The 17613-nt window shown below is 34.4% G+C and overlaps 1 protein-coding gene across 2 annotated transcripts in view; it reads left to right on the top strand.

Moving 5' to 3' along the window:
* Nucleotides 1–17613, top strand: part of LOC123551118 (death-associated inhibitor of apoptosis 1-like) — a 49959-nt gene that overhangs the window by 9511 nt on the left and 22835 nt on the right. The window contains exon 1 of one of the 2 annotated variants that reach the window (XM_053540605.1): nucleotides 17392–17464. The exons of the other annotated variant lie outside the window; for it this stretch is intronic. The gene's annotated coding sequence lies outside the window, so the exon portion shown is untranslated. Of the gene's footprint in view, nucleotides 1–17391; nucleotides 17465–17613 lie in introns of those variants that run through there. 2 annotated transcript variants of the gene reach the window in all.

Below are 17613 nucleotides of genomic sequence, written 5' to 3'. Positions count from 1 at the left end.
GTACATTGAGAGGAAGCAGAGTGCAGAATACGTCCCGGGACGTAAAATGCATCAGGTCATAAAGTACACTGGGAGGTAAAACAGTCCAACTCGTAAAGTGCACTGGTGCTTAAAAAGTAGATAGAGAGGTGAAGCATATCCGTGACAAACTTTATTTTTTAAGTTACATGCACAGCCACCTGGAGAATAATGTTTAAATAATTGTTTTATAATCATGTTACATAATCATTATACGCTCTGAATGATTTTTTAGCTAGTTTGTTTTATTTTAAGATTTGATAAGAAATAAATTTTATAGATTATATAAATAAAAAACCAGTTTAGAAACCTCATTAAACCATTTTAAACAGTCATAATGGAAGGATCTAAAGAGGATACTATTTTAAATAAAAAAAATGCGGCTGCTTTCGCAGGTCCTAGTAAAGTTTTTCAGGTATTGAATAAGAAATAGAAGAATGCATCAAAAACGTGTATGCCCCTCCAGCGAGCACCTTTTTAAAAACATCCATGAACAAGTCTAATGCTATCGAGTTTATCATTAAGTTAGACTAAATCATTGCAAACACACAAAGAAAAATACTATTTTATGAGCTGGACTTATTTTTGTTTAACTGTAACAGGACAAGATATGTACTTGGTAAGTAACTACATAATATGATCTTTTGATTATCTATAATAAAAATGGGTAGTAAAATAATAAGTGTGCTCTCACAATATACCTCCATATTTTATATCTATTTCAAATGTTGAACAATTTAACATCTTAGAAAAAATAGAGCTATCACTGAAAGTGATTAATACCCCCACCAGGTACTGGATACAGGAAGGCAAAGTCAATACGGATCTGCCAATACGAAATTCTAGAACTTTTCAAGCCCTTTTCCAGGACTTATGAGATTCATATCTTTATAAGATTTATAAACATGTTCATCATGATATACTTAACTCTACACACCTTAAAATGAAGTGGAATAGCTTTTTGAAGTCAATGTTTTATTTCTATAGCAGTGCCACCCCTCCTGATACTTTTAGTATAGTGAAACCTAACGCTGACTTAAAGGTTGAATAGTACTAAATAGGTAAACAAAACAGCACTTCCGGATTAGTTAGATAATTGCGGGAAGAAAGAATGCTTATTTCCTGCCCAGTTTAAGTGGCTTTTCCTGTTTTATTTATGTCAATTTCTGTTTTTATGTCATTGTGTACCTTATTTTGACATTTTGGTAGCATTTCCAGGAGATTTTTTTTGTTGGCATATATACAAATGTAAACAAACCTCATTACTCATGTGGTCATACTCACATTTGAGCTACCAGTTGAGAACATATTCCATAGTGTTGACCTGTCAAACAAAAATCTCTCTTTGAAGATACATGAACCCTACTTTTTTAGGTGTGTTGGTGGTTTATAGGCCATTCAAGAACACAATGCTTGTAATTCTGTTTTAAAATGGGTCTGGCTATTTGCTACAGCTCTCAGAAGTTTGTTTATGTAATATAGAACATATAGAATTTTTTTACTACCGTACATCCATAATTAGGCTATTGAAGTAATTTAATGATGTATTGTTTCTTTTTGAACACAGGACAGAAGTGGTGCGTGTAAAATGGAGGCGTTGAACAACCTGATTTGTTTCATTTTCATAACCTATTTCCTAAGGTATGTTCAGAGTCATTGAACTGATTACATGCATGCACACATATCTCAACGGAGATATATTGTACTTATGAAAAACCAGGATTTTACAGTGTAAATTATCCAAAATATACAAATGTGAAAAAGATTGTTTTTGACAGACTGACGAATAGCGCCATCTATTGCACGCATTTACCAAATCTTGAACATTTATTAATTATACAAAGGGATATATATGACGGTTATAAGCCATGCCAACATCTAGTAAATGCAAATAAAGGAAGCTGTAAATGTGACTTCTGCTCACTGTTTTCTCGTTTAGGGCAAACCCATTATTTTAACTGGGGACCATACGTACGCCGCTTTTCATGGAATTACACACTAGTGTAACATTGAAGGTTCCATGTGCACCGCCGTAAGAACACATCTGCGGATGTCTCTAAATTGTTTTTTTTGTACTTTTAACATGTGTAAATGTTGAGTTCTGCTCAACCCGGGGCTAGAGGGCGTGGACGGTAGCATGTATTTCCACTACCGTCCATGAACAGGCTCAATCAAACCGAGCCTGCAACATTTTTGTTTTTGTTGTGTTGAGCGACCTGTGGAGTTTCCACTTTTTCTATTTTGCTGCGTAGTGGGTTAAAAAAAAAATTCTGAGCGCAATAATTTAATATATTCATTAAAGCAAATACACTTTTTATCTTTACGTTGCCATTTACCAATTGTATGCAGATATCAGTCAATGGTATCGATCTGATACCCTCAGCCCTTAGAATTTCGTGTTTCAACCGAAAGAAAAAGTTGTAACGCCATTTGTTAGTTAAAAATGTTGAGATATGGTTTCAGCCCAAAAATAGCTAGCAGAGATCTGTTAAAATTAACTAAAGATACGTACAATGATATGACAAAGGATTTTAGATTTCTGTTAGCTCCCTGTTGGTCGGGGAGGCTTTCTTGAGAAATTAAGTATTGTCTTATCAAATGATCAGTATTAATATATTTATGGTACATTTAGTCATGGTTCATTTCTTTTGACTTTTTATTCTTTTAAAATTGTATAAAGATTTGGAAAGACAAGTTGGTGGTATATATAAAGGACACTTGGATAGTTGGCAAAACATGGAAGGGAAAAGTGTACAAAATATTGTCTTTCAATGTACCAAATGTGGTTACATTTTTTTGTATTGGAGGAATCTTTTACACCGCTTGAGAGTGTGGCATACGAAATCGTATTATTCAAATGAATGTGTTTGATGTTTGGAAACGTTCACGAACCGGACATTATTTTTAAATCATTTGAAATGTACTCTAGCAACAAAACTGTGAGAACGTTTTTGTTTACACACGATAAACGATAAAAGTGACTACAAAAAGATATCTTACTTCAGTGTTTATTGGAATAGCAGTAAGTTAAGATCATTGTGTCTTTGGAAAACATGAAGCTTTTAGAAAAACCGAAAAATGGAGTGAGGAGGAAGATTAAAACAAAAGTACCATGATCAAGTAAAAAGACACCTCATTCAGAAATGTCTATACGAATGGTCGTGACGGCGGAACAGGCTACAGCTATCGCTAAGAGTATTCTAGAACGACAAGCGAAACCTGAAGTGTCTCTCATCGAACTTGAATTGCAACGAATGAAAGAAGCCAGTAAAACTCGAAAACGCAAAATTTCCAGAGTAGATTCGAAAGACAGTGGAAACAAGAACAAGAGACAAAAACCAGAGGCGTCATCAACAGAGAAAAAACGAAAACGGGTTATAAAACAGCTAAAAAGAAAAACTGCTTTTGGTGAGGTATTATAGCGACATTTGCCTCGACTCCTCCTCATTACCTGCCGAGAAGTTGACCGTGATGTATGCGTGCGACATTTGTTTTAAAGGATTTGGAAGACGGGATAATATGCTGCGACATAAAAGATCTGTGCATTCAGACATAGACACGGAAGAGGACACGATGTCAGACATTTCTGAGCAAGACGACAGTTTGGGTTCTAATGATGACGCTGAATTTTCTGAAACTGACCAATCAAACCACGACTCCACGGATGATTTGAATATCGATCCGTGGCAAGAAATTGTAGAAGAAGCATTTTTGAAGTGCCAGTCGCAATATGATGCCAATGTGCATGAGCTTTTGGAGGACAATTCTAATATCAGTGAACGTAATGCTAGAAAAACTGTTTTTAAAGACATGAAAAGCACATACAGAAAAGCCATGATGAACATTTTTGCTAATAGACTTGTGTGGTTCGACGCTATGAGGAAAGACCCAACCTATAAAGCTATTAAGGAAACTATAAACCTGCTTATGGAAACCGAAAACTATGATACAGAGGAAGCCTTAAAATATGCCATTCTTAAGCGGAGATTTCTGTTTGATAAAGTACTGAGTGAGTACGAAATTCCGGAGTTAAGTGACGATGACGAGGAAGATATGGAACAGAATGCAGACTCAGAGTGAAAGGGTTACATTACGAAACCATTTATAGCTACAAGTAAACTTTTTTAAGGCATGAACATATTAAGATGAAGTATTATCGTTGCTCTGGGGGTTCGAAGTCGTTAGCGTCGCGCAGAAGAAATGTCTCAATATCAAAACAAAATGTTAAAGCATACAAATATTTGAAGAACATGCTAAAGGCAAGTAAAATGCGATAGAGTACCGGTATTAAGCTGAATCTAGAGGCATCCTACATGTAGACATTTATGTAGCCGACTCGTTTAAATGTGACATGAACTAACACTAATAGAGTATGACATCTGAAAATTGCGATTACGAGTGTTAAATTTAGCCTGTTTACTATCCATATATTTGCAAACGTATGTATTGTATTAGCAGATAATTATATCACAATACACTAATTGAGAAGGCAAAAGTAACTACACATATAGGTAAAAGAAACATATATACCATAGGTATCTTTTTTCTTGCGAACCATTAAATATTTTGAGAAAACCCCTACTGTAAGTACTCAGTCCGCTGTCCGCAGTCCGCGTCGAAGTAAGTTGAAAAATTTTTATAGCACGCAATCATTACCGCTAAAAGGTGTAATCGTATAAACGGTAGTTAGTATTGATCATTTGTGATAAATTATACTGTATAATATTTGTCTGAGGAATACAGCAGATTTATATTTTATAGAATATGTGTAATGATATTGATATTATACTTTAGTATTGAAAACAGAGGTTGTAAAAAAGGAAAGTCAGTATCCAACTCTGTCAGACTAGATCACAATATATTGCCAAATAAGTTCCATTCAGTTGCAATTGCTCCAATTGCCTACGTGATTATCGGAATAACATTTTTTCTCAAACGAAAATCAAATATCAAAAAGGGTTTACAATGTAATTTTATCGAAATCTCCGGGTAGCACGAGAAATACCTTTATAAAGTATATTTTTTTAAGCTGAAGACATCTGTGAAATTTCGGTAAGACGTGATATGTAAAACTTTACTTAGATACTAGCTCGCCAGCAATCGCAAACAGATTTGTATTATATAAATACAACAGATGCTGACTTTACCTAAAATGGTAGCAATTGGTTTGGCAGCTATGTTTTACAATTGCATACATATCAAAAATCAAACACACAGAAAGGTGTATACTTCTATCATAACCCTTATTCCCTTGATGTTATCATGCGGGATACATTCATAAACCTCCATTCACTTGTGATGAGTGAAAAATCGAATATGTATGGAGGCTGATTTGTGCCATTTTGTTATTTTGTTATGTCGCAGCGACGAAACAACAAACGTCATTATGTCGCCTCGCTGAACGTCGCCCTGCCGAATGTCGCCCGGACAAACGCCGTCCCGCTGGAGGGAAATTAATCACTCTCATCCCCAGAGTCCCCAACTGAGTGTTACCAGGAGGAAATCATTCCGTCTCCCCGCAGTTTGAGTCAAACTTCTTCTTTCTTTTTTTAATCTAATCAGAGAATACTGAACGTTTTTATTTATCGGGCTTATAAGGTTTTGAATAAAAAAAATCTGAAAATGTATGAACACTTGTGTCGATCGGTTAGTTTCGATTTCTCCGGAAAAAGTGCGAATTCACGATTAGCTGACATTTGTGCAATTGTTTGGGCTATAAATCACCATATCGTAGGATTTAAAAAATTTGTTTGCATAATATTCCAATATATAAATAGGTGCAGGAGCTGTCTTTTTTTTTTCTGAAAATATAGCCAAGGAATAACCCTACAAGGACCACGTCATCGTCATGTGACTTTACCAAACATAAATAAAAAGGCAAATGAAATCAGTGGAATCTCTTATTTCTATTTACATATAGGGAATTCCTGCGTCTAAAATTAAAAGGAGAACTGGAATTTACTCCTGAAGAATTGACCTAGATATTTTTTTCTGAAAATGAGACGGTTTTTATTTTAAACTGCGCAATGGTTTCTATTGATTCATTGGTATATTGGACAATTAAAGAAACCAATCAAGGTAGTAATTCGTACACTAATTTTATTTAACCGTTTTTCTTAATATGGATTCAATTCAAAATATTATGTACGGTATACATGAACTATTTGTCCTAATTATTTAAATCTGCCAAGCATTTTGATTTTGACAGATACCATATTCACGGCGAAGATGCGTACACCGGATACTGCCATTTAGTGATGTGATATTTTCCGAGGTTAGTAAAACCCCGATTCACTATGGAATTATACTACTACAGAGGAAAAGAGCATTACGTTTTATAACCAGATACTGTAAATCTTAATCAGTCACGTTTTTGGAAAATACCTTATCACTTTATGCAATATCCGGTTTACACATTCTCACCGTTACTTATATTGATTAACACTGATAATTAAACATATCACATTTCATTTAAATAGTGTATATGATATTATGTTTTGAACAGGTTATGTAAGGAAAACGTTTTGAAAATTTAATGAAACTTTTACAATATGATTAATGGGTATTTTTCACCGTTGTCTCAATAGATGGTTCTGTATGCTCAACAGTTACTCAAAACTCGGTCGGATAGATTAAACCAAGGTAGGATCCACGATTAATTTGCTGAGGAGCATATCTCAAAAAATACGGAAAACTGTTGAAAATTTGTTTTGTTACATGTTTTCATGATTTGTCATAATATTGTTACTTCCTTTTATGGTGTATTCTTGACAAATATCTCTTATAATATTTATTTATATAATAAGACATCGCAGAACATCACATTAAAACAAAATAATGATAGCGTATTTATGAATAACTGGTATTTCTACGCAGTAATTCGTATTGTACATGTGAACCAGTACCTTCAAGTATGCATTTCTGGTGTGCTATATAACAACTTTAGCAAATGTCTTGGTTTTTTTTTAAAGGGTTTCGATATGCCTGTCTTTAAAACATTTCGAAAACGTATTGAAACATGTTCGAAACGTTAATGTATAAATGGTGTCCCAGACAAACGTATGAACAACGTTATCATTGGGGAGCATGCAGGAGACAACCTTTAAAACTAAAACGTTTTGATAACGTTCGCATTATTTTATTCCAAGTTTAACCACACGTATTAATTTTGAATCGTTTTCAACTGGGCTGAGAGTGGTCATTGGCGGTGACCAGAGAGTTTTCAGTATTTATTAAAGCAGTGATGCTTTGACAACATTTGTATTAGGTTTTCCTAGCAAGCCATACGTTTCTTTTTTAAAGCTCTTTCAATAAGTCAGGTTTGAACAGGCATTCGAGAAACGTAAAACGTACGGCCAGCTTTCGTTTCGATATTTTGTCTAAATCATAGATGGATAGGGTCGCTTACTTCGAATCACTTGTGTAGGTTCGAAGCCTACATCCCACGGGGCTATAGAATTCATACTGAGATCCGGTGGTTCTACCCAGGAGCAATTGGAAAAGTAGACACATAAAAATGTTTCGGAATAAATTTAAACCCAACAAAAGCAGTCTAGGGTTAATAGTTACAGTATAGTTACAGTAAGGCCAGTAGCTCGTCGGAAATGTTTTAAAAATATATATAAGTGAATGAATGAAAACGAAAGAGAAACATTGAGCAAGGTCGAAATTATTAGTTTATTCTTTATCTCTCAATTTTGACATTTTTGTGGGGCGGGTAAATTTTTAATGAATCCAGCGGGATATTATTATTATACCTTTTCATAGTCTACATACCTATGTCTGTTCAAAACACTAAAACGTTTTGCCAGCCTAAATAGTATCAATGCTTTAAAGTTTTGCTCTTTTTTAAAAAAAGCGTTTCTCGAATGCCTGTTCAAACCTGACTTATTAAAAGAGCTTTAAAAAAAAAAGAAACGTATGACTTGCCAGGAAAACCTCGCTCACGGCTTATAGGTTCATGCAAGACAGGGTTTTCCCAACCTGTGGGGCAGTGTAGAATGAAAAACCGATATTTTTATTAAACATTGTTTGACCTTTCACGATCAAACTGGTGTATTTATAGTTTATGACCATATAATATTACTAATACTATGTGCAAGCTACTTTAGACGAGATTTTTCACGACGGAATGACAGAATATCTATCCCTGGCACGCGAACACAGTTAGCACGAAACTATAGTGTAATATATGTCTTGTAGACAACCTTCTGTTGTCCTATTGATTTCCATTATTAACATCATGAGGTGTACGGCCATGAATCGAAACATATATCTAGTTACTGTTTTTGGAATACTTACCTAAATGTTCTTGAACGGAGTCAGGTTAAAGTAAGTAAGAAGATTACGTACATATACATGCATTTTATGTTTTATGGTGATAATTCGGCTCTTTTGTGGCTGTATAAACACATATTTGTCGAGCGATTGATGTTGCGTGACCTTTTTATGTATACTAGATGCAGCTGGCTTTTTCACTTGCACGGATATTTTATATAATTTAGTGTAAATGTTTCGATCAATTTCTTATAATCCCTTATAAGAGCCGCGTAATGAGAAAACCAACATAATGCGTTTGAGACCAGCATGGATCCAGACCAGCCTGCGCATCCGCGCAGTCTGGTCTGGATCCATGCTGTTCGCTAATGGTTTCTCTAATTGCCGTAGGCTTTTAAAGCGAACAGCATGGATCATAACCAGACTGTGCGGATGCGCAGGATGGTCTGGATCATGCTGGTCGCAAACGCATTTTGTTGGTTTTCTAAAGCTGCGGCTCAATTAGTAAGTGTTGAATGGAAAACTGTTATAACTCATATCAAATAACGAAGGAGTTCTAGTCCAGTCCTCTTATATGTTTGTACTACATACAACGTGAAAACGTTAATATGCAGTTTTTGAGGTCCTGTAAAAAGTAATTTAAACTCACCCACAGTCTGAAAATATGTTTCGCGACTTTAATAGGTCACCATTGGCGGCCCTGATTCGAATTTTGCAACTAGCGTGCCAAGTTTACTTCGTCGTTGCTTTATTTTGGTTTTAGAGCTTTTAGAATTTGTATTTCTATACAAATTATGTTCATTGTTGCAACAATGTACAGAAAAATATGTAAATAGTGCAATAACAAAACTGAAACCATAAGAAAACTGCCATCTGAATTAAAATGGCATTTACTAGTAACTCTGAAAATAGTCACATTTACTAAAATAATGTCCCTTTTCTACACTATTTCGAGTTGACGTGCATTTGGTTTGCGAAGTAAAATCAGATAGCGCCAATTCTCTACCAAATAAAATAAAATGACCTAAAAATCATTGGGGAAGCCAGAACCATTTTTGCAGCATATTGCAAGGGTAAAATAGGTATAAGCAGAGATGGAGGGGGCCAGTTTTCATAATTTTGAAATATGTGCCGGATACTTGATGATTTCCATTTGTACTTCAGCTCTTGTGCTTTGTTCTGTAATGCGACAAGAATATGTGAATAAAGATGACAGTGAGCACCGTTTCACGTTTACATGTTAGTCAACCCAAAGGGTGCGAAACCGTTGAAAGCAAAATGTCTGACAAACACAATGTTTTAAGAGAAAATGCATATTAAAGACTATTCATTGTCGTTTATCTGCAGAAAACACACCGCTACATTGGTTTGGTTTAAACATATTTTATTGCATACCAATTTTATATAATATTTACATCTCAAATACAAAACTTAAAAACGGTATATGCAAAAGGGTATTAACAAGTTTTGTCAACATTATTACATACCCTCCCCTTAACAAATTTCACATACATGAGATTCGGCTGCAAAATGTGTATTCATAAAGCTATGCAAAAATTTTAAAAAAATATTGAATTGAAAAGAAGAGAAAAAGAGGGAAGAACAGATAGTAAGACAAAATCTAGTTACATCAAGTACAACATATTCTTTATGTTTCGCGTGATACTGATATATTTTAGTAATTGCTTTGTAGATTTTTATTGTTGGTCATGTTGTTGCAGAACTAAATCTAAATTTGGACACAAAAGTCACTGTAGTATTTCAATTCTCAGAACGCTTTGTATCGTTAATAAATTTTTGAACTTTTCTAAAAATATTAATATTATCGTTTGCTGATAAAGAAGAGTTCCCAAAAAGTAAAGTTTCTGTGCTTAAAGGGTGGTAGTCCTTGGTTGACTGAAACATAACTATTCTTTGATTTATAAAGTTAGGACACTGAAAAAGATAGTGCTCACAATCTTCAATATAATATCCACAACTACAACTAAATCAGTGGCTAAATGATTAGTAAAAAGATCAAAACATATGTTGCTGCATTTATTTCTTAGTCGAGAGTGACAAATTGAATACTTTCGTTAGCCAAAGGGATATATCTCCGGTACGTCTGGCGCTTTAAACCATGATTTGAGGTATCTTCCAAACATGGTCACCGCTTCAACGACCTTTACGTCAACTTCTACCAAGTCAAAATTGTCAGTTTTTGATCGTCCCAGTTTTACGCGGGATAGACCACATTTCTCCAATTTGTTCTCCTTAGATTTTTTATAGACGTCTAAAAAGGTATCTGTCACACCGTACGTTCCAACAGTTGTTCAAGGAACAATTACCTTTAGTCCAGATTGGACTTGGAAATTGAATATTGATAACATTCTAGTTTGTTTTTCGGCGACGCCGTCTAAATTCGTTTTCGTTACCCATGCCACGTGACTTCAGTTTGCAAATCAAACTACTTGATAACGCATTATAGATAACTTATCAAAATGGAAGATTTATGCAACACTCTGCCTGATTGGACGAGAGTGTCAATTTCTTTCACTGTTGATTGTGCTACGCTGAGTAAAATGTAGACAAAGCGTTTATCCTAAACGACGCTGTTCACAGTTTTAAAGCTAACTTTGGCTCAGTATATTTAGCAAGAATATTGATATATCTCAAAATGATAAGTAAGTTTAATAAATATGATAAAAACCTGTTCAAATACCAACATATATCAAATTAAAGAAAGAGCTGAATACGGTCTGCGTATCACATGAATAAGGGTGTGATAAGAGTCTTTTATGTAGAGAAGTGCTTTTTAAAAGATTTTCCTTGTTACAGTTGTCGTCTGTATATGAAAAGGTTTCTTGCTTTTGTGACTTATTCAGATTGCATATTAAAATGAGTACTTGTTTGCTTTGATATATTTGTTATAAATTATTTAACTGATTTATTATATATAAATATTTTTCTTTAGTATGGTATGCAAATATTGAACTCAGTTGAAATCTGTTTTATTATATATATGCTATATAATGACTGAATCTCATTACATTGAAACGAAGGTACGCTGCATACAGTTTATCTATGTTATATGACTACGGTCAAACTTTGCTTATGAAACAGAAATATTGAAATAATTACCTTTGTATGTTTTGCTTGACCTTCACTTTTTTATAGGTGTGACGTCATTGTACAAAGATTCATGAATAGCGAATATGCTATTGATTAAAGCGGGATCAGTTGGCCTATTTTAGAAATAAATAAAAATAATAAATAAAAAAATCCTTTAATTGATTTTTTCTCATGTATTCTAATCAAACTTGATTTGTAGCATCTTTATTAGGCCCGCAGCCAACTTCGTTCAGCTGGGACATTTGACCACTTTTAGGGGCTGCTAGAGCTAAAACTAGAAATGCCTTTATAAAGCGTCTCATGAACAGCTTGGTGGATCTTTGTCATACTTGGTCTGGAGCATCATTATAGGGTCCTCTTCCAAATTTATTTATATAGGAACTTGGGCCCTATTAGGGACCACTATAGCTAAAAGTAGATATGCATTTCTTCGCATTAACCACTAAAATGTAATGGATTTTTATCAAACTTGATGTGTAACAATATCGTAAGGTCTCCTGCTATTTTGTTACAAATGGGGATAGGGACCAATTTAGCTAAAAATATAAACACATTTAATGAACTCTTCTCATGAACCGCTTCATGAATCTTCGTCAAACTACTGCTGTAATTATTCGTCCAAAGATAAACGAAACAAAATTGCAACCCTACGAAACCTTTGCGAAAAATTAAAAGAGAACCATTTAAATTGTTAAAGTGCGGTGTTTAGTTTTGCAATTTGAAAAACGTTAGATGAAAGATGAATGTTAGATGAAAAATTCATAAACTTCTTTCCTTATTACAATTCGCCGACCATCATTTTTTCAAAGATATTTCTTGTTTGTTTATGTTGTTTTTTTTTTTGCACGATTTATCAGTGCATAATGTACGCTTACACCAAACGCCTATTCACCGAGATGAACAAGTGGCAGGGGCCAGTTTCGCATTTGGCCCGAGAACAAGTGGCAGTGGCCAGTTTCGCATTTGGCCCGGGTACGTTTTTTAAATAAAATAGACAAGATGCTCTTTAAAGGCATTTATATTCGACTGGTTATTTATGATGTTTATCTTGCGTACGAGTAGTTATTGTGTAAAGTATGTACTTGAATCGATTTTCCTAGCTCCGTGTAGACGGCCGGGTCTAAAGCAAACGAAATGGAAACGGTCATTCGTCCATCCAGATTCAGCTCAAAATAGCGGAAAAGGTAAACGGTTATGAGACACTTTTCTTCCCACCATTATTTTTGTCTAACTACATGCTTTAAAAATATGCATGTGTTTTAGGTCAGTCATTTGCAGATAATACGGTATAGGTTGCGCAAGGTGTGCATTTTTGGCCATTTTTGCCTCAAATTTAGTGTCCTGAAACCTGTGTTTTACTCGTTTTTATCACAGAAGCAACAGAATCGGCAGACTGAAAATATCACACAATAAAGCGCTAAGTCTGTGCATTACATTCGCTCAAAACTTGCCTTGAATTTTGGAAATTTGAAAATTGGATTTTTCATGATTTTTTTTTCGCACTGATATCAGCGCAGATTTGTGGAACTTTCAAATTAACTGTCCCTAGCCCCCATAGAGTATCCGTTTTCGACTCTTTAATCGTACTCACGTATTTTCGTTCTTTCATCCTCAAGTTTAAGTTGAATTTTCTGTTTTCGCGAATTTCGTCAATTTTTCTTTGATACAACATTCATGTGCGGCGGGTAAAAATCGTATGCGGCGGGGCCTGAGACTAAACATTTTTTTTTTTTGTCTTTAATATTGCCTGCCGGGAAATAGTTAAAACTGCCCAATGTTCTATGCTATACGATCAATTGATTTCAATAGGGGAAAGTCAAAACCTGTAAATTTAATGATGAGTGTGAAAACATTTTTGATGTCATGTTGCCGCCTGACGTCCGTTTAATTACACTCAGGAAAATGAAGTCCAGCACATTTATATTTCATTTTTTAATGGGCATGTAAAAATGAAAATAATAAATAAGAACTTTTTTAAAAATAAAAATGCTGCTAGTTTGAAAGCAGAATATTAGGAAAATTATCATACCTTGTTATCTTCCTTATCTTCATTTTATTTACATAAAGATTTTTTTTTTCATTCAGCGTAAGATTCAAATATTTTTCACTGAGTGAACACCAACTATAATGACTTCGATTACACCTGCATGCAATATCAATTCATGCATAAGCACTTTTATACATATAATTTGCATAGTATTGCTAAAAGAACCGTTCAATCGTTTGTATAATTCAAAAGACTGAATTTAGCCGATATTTTATGTCTGTCATGAAAGGGAAAGAATCGAACCTATGTTCACTTGAGAGAGTGAAACGTAACAACAGAGTAGACTAAATTGTAAATGCCAATTCATCTATTTATTTATAATTAATTTCTAATGATTGTAGACAAAAGACAATAGACAATAATTTATAATTGTAAATACGTATATACAGTCGGCGAACGATAATAAAAATGGCGCGAAAATGTCAGGCGAGTCTAAGACAGATAATTTAGGGTGGTCAGTTATCACGGATAAATTAGATAGGCATTATTATGATACTTGTTTGATAAAAAATAATAATTACTTGAAGGCGTAATAGCTCAGGTGGCTAAGCTAAGCTAAGGGAAATGTTTAAGTAGCCCTGCTTTTCATTTTTTTTTTATTTCAGTCTGATTCTCAGTTTGTCTTCTCTTTTTTTATTTTTTCTTATTATGTGTATTACTTTTTTTCTATTTTCTTTTTCTTTTTCATATCAATGAAATTTTAATCAAAGCAAGTTACATTTCGTTTCCGGCTCGTCCGCTGTATCTGTTGCAGAGTCGTCAGCTGTGTCCGTTTAAACCTTTAGAACTTTTCGAATGATCTTCCTAGAATCCTCGAATAATGAAATCGCTCATCAGAAGCTTTTTCAATGTTCGCCATTTCGAGCTATAGAATAGTACGTTATAGTATAGTGTATAATGTTTGGGTACTGTACTTACATTCCGTCGGTATAAATGGATGTTCACGAAAAAAAGTGTATGCTGAATTACTGTATTATTTTCAAAGCCAGTGGAAAAAAACGGTATTGTATCAATGCTGAAAAAAAGGTAAAAAAGTTTACTTCAACCCAGTATCGAACGCCGGACCTAGGGTGCCTAACACGTTGCGCCAATACAGTACTTCGTTCATCGAGTCTCAGTTCGAGATATGACGCACCGTTTGGGTCAAAAGTCTATAATCGCTCGAGCGGTACCATAATACACGGTTAGCGTGTAAATTTACACGCTTACCGTGTATTTCAATCGGTAGATCTATAAAAGTACACGCTCACCGTGTATTTTTACGCGTTTACCGGGTAAAATATACGCTTAGCGTACAAATTTATACGCTTAGCCCGTATCGCTCGCTCGAGTTACACTTTAAATAAATCAGCCAATCAAATTACATGTTACAAAGGAAGATATTTATAAAGTTTATGATTGAATTATTACTTTTAAGGAAACCTACATAATATTTTCATTATATTACGAATTGTTTTGCCACTGTAAAGATGATTTCAATATAATTATATGCTTTGATTAAAGACATGTATATTTTTATCATATCTTACATGAAAAGCCTGCTTTAAAGGTGCAAGATAAAGACAAACGAATAGACATAAATCTTAAAAAAAGACTACACATTTTGAAATATAGTACTAAACATTACGATAGCCGTGCAATATTCCCTTGAAATCAACACATGTACAGAGAAACAAATTATTGTTTCTGTATTTTCTTAGACTGACATGGGGGTCATTTGGTCCTACTTTCGTGTTTATCGCTTTTCCGTAATCGGTCGGAAATTCTTCGGGATCACGTGATTTTAAAATTGTTTCAAACGAATATCCATTTAAGACGCGCAACAAAATAACTGTATTTCCATGATGGTAATTATGCACGACTTGCACGAAAAATATGAGATGTACAAAATTTAAATTTAAAATTGACAGTGACATATATTACGCCAAGACAATGTCTTTAATGTCTAAAATCTTATTAAATTAATGTAGCCATGTGTGCATAAATAAGTGTATTTAGGTAAATTTCAATCATACTTTGTTTCTGCAGTGTTAGACAATTACTCATTTATATTCTTAAAATTATACTGAAAAGAGATTAACTGAAAAAGTTTACAGACGAAGTTGTAAAAACACTTTTATTCGGGAAGGGCCTGAATTGTCCTTATGAAAACTTGTAGTATAGCTGTATATTACCTGTATTATAAGAATGATTTTCATGAAGTTTTTGTGAGTTACAAAATTGTTGAATTCCATGTGCTAAGTTTGTAAAAATCACGTTATCGTTTGGGCATATGATATATTTTGCATCTATTTATAAATTAAAGCCTCGTTTCGGAGGATTCTTCCGAAAAAGTCCGAAGATGCTCGATGGGTTCGTAAGCAGTCGGAAAGCATACTTTCGGTTTGACATAGGCAACATTTTTTGTTTATTTGTTAGTTATTCTTGAACATATTCATGACTATTTGGTCAGAACCGATGCAGTGGGCCATATTTTCAGTAAATAGGAAGTCTCAGCTACAAACTCTGGTTTTCATATAATACTCGTTCGGGTTTTAGTAATGGACCTTTAAATAGTCTTATTTATTTTCGTCAGAAAAGAACAAGCATTTCCAGTCTAATTCCACACATCATACACATATTAAACTTGTACCTTACATTCTAAAATGTCATTTGTTATATATATATTCTACAACTTCAAATAGTATTTATTTTTCTCCGACTTGAATGCCATGTACATAATGGGGGGGGGGGGGGGGGGGGGGGGGGGGCATATAAGATGGCTTTGCTATGATACAATATAATGCCTTCGGTCATCAATTATATATAATGTACTTTGACCTTCAAAAATGACCTTTGGGAGAGTTCATTAACTAAGGTGGATCTGGTTTTCGGATAATCTCGGCTGATGATTTACGTAAGAAATAGGTATGTAATGTAAGAAATTAACCGAGTTGCGATCAAAGACTGCACAGCGTATTGGTAAGTGCGTTTGCCCCTGATGCATGGCGTGCACGCAACCTGTGGGTTCGAACCCCAACAAAATTTCTTTTTATTGACTTATGAATCATAATTCAAAAAGTACTATCATATTTTATTGCCTGGACTTCAATATTTACTGTTTTGAATTATTTTTCTTCATTTTCTGCATTTTTGTCCACCCTCTTAACTCAGTAGGGAGAGCGTTGATCTAAGGATCGCGGGGTCGCTAGCTCCATCCTCGGGCGGGGCATATGTTCTCCGTAACGATTTGATAAAAGACATTGTGTCTGAAATCATTCGTCCTCCACCTCTGATAATTTATGTGGGGAAGTTGGCAGTTATTTGCGGAGAACAGGTTTTTACTGGTACAGAATCCTGGAACTTACACTGGCTAGGTTAACTGCCCACCGTTACATGACTGAAATACTGTTAAAACGGCGTTAAACCCAAAACAAACAAATCAGTTTTCCCATTCGTTTTCTGTTACTTTTTTTCTCTAAAAGTTTATTTCATATCAAAAAAAAAAAAAAAAGATTAAATTCACAAATAAACAAGGTTAATCCTCAGATTCGCTGGCAGTGTCTGTTTCTGAATCGTTCGTTGAATCACGAACGTTAAAAACCTCTTTCGTGAAAAAAGTTGGACATAGTTATATAAAAAGTCTTACTTTTCCGGGATTCGAACCCGCACCTACTCCTAATAAATTACATACGATGTTTACTCTAACCTACTGCGCCAACGTGACAAGTTTAGTTCGTCCGATTGGTTGGTGCAAATATATATTCAGTAAACTATAGCACCCCTTTACTTGGATTAGTTCAATATTAAAAGTACATTTACGTCCGAATGCACAAAAAACGTATATCTATATATAAGATACTAATCCATAGCGTCTATGCGTGATTAACCTAAACCGGTAAATAATACGGCCGACTGCGTTTGTTTACAAATAGCTAGTATCTCGTTGGTCCCCAATCTGAGCCTCACGCTATATCAGCCGGGCTAATAATGTTGTATACAAAAGACAAACGGTTTATCACATACTAACAGGTAAATACGCAGTGCTTTTTTACGTTTCTTGTATGTATTTATATTGAAATGTAAATATTTAGCATTATGTTATGCATTTGCAGCAGTTATTACGCTGGAGGCGGGGGTTTTATAGCAATTACTCGTGTTTTGTTTTGCATATTTGAACT

The sequence above is a fragment of the Mercenaria mercenaria genome, chromosome 4 (genome assembly GCF_021730395.1).
Source record: "Mercenaria mercenaria strain notata chromosome 4, MADL_Memer_1, whole genome shotgun sequence".
NCBI classification, from domain to species: Eukaryota; Metazoa; Mollusca; class Bivalvia; order Venerida; family Veneridae; genus Mercenaria; species Mercenaria mercenaria.
This window is presented reverse-complemented; position numbering and strand designations above follow the sequence as displayed.